The following is a 290-nucleotide window of genomic DNA, read 5'->3' on the forward strand; positions in this document are numbered from 1 at the left end:
GTGTAAATGTGCGGTTAAGGGAAGGGAAGGAGCTAATCATAATAGAGAGCAGAGCAAGATCGAGCACTCGACCCTAACATCCGTCGCATGTCACGGCGCCATTTTAGTAAGCAGAAACCTGCAGAAACATTTAAAAACAACAAAAACCTGGCGAATTGATGGATGAGATATGTCCTGCATTTTTGTTTTTGGTTTTTTTATTTATTAGTGGAATCCTCACACGTACTGTTGGGGAGTGAAGGTTTTTATTATTATAGTGGGAGGGGTTGAGGGGGGGGGCGGCGCCGGGC

This window comes from Rhinoraja longicauda, chromosome 8 (genome assembly GCF_053455715.1).
Source record: "Rhinoraja longicauda isolate Sanriku21f chromosome 8, sRhiLon1.1, whole genome shotgun sequence".
NCBI lineage: Eukaryota > Metazoa > Chordata > Chondrichthyes > Rajiformes > Arhynchobatidae > Rhinoraja > Rhinoraja longicauda.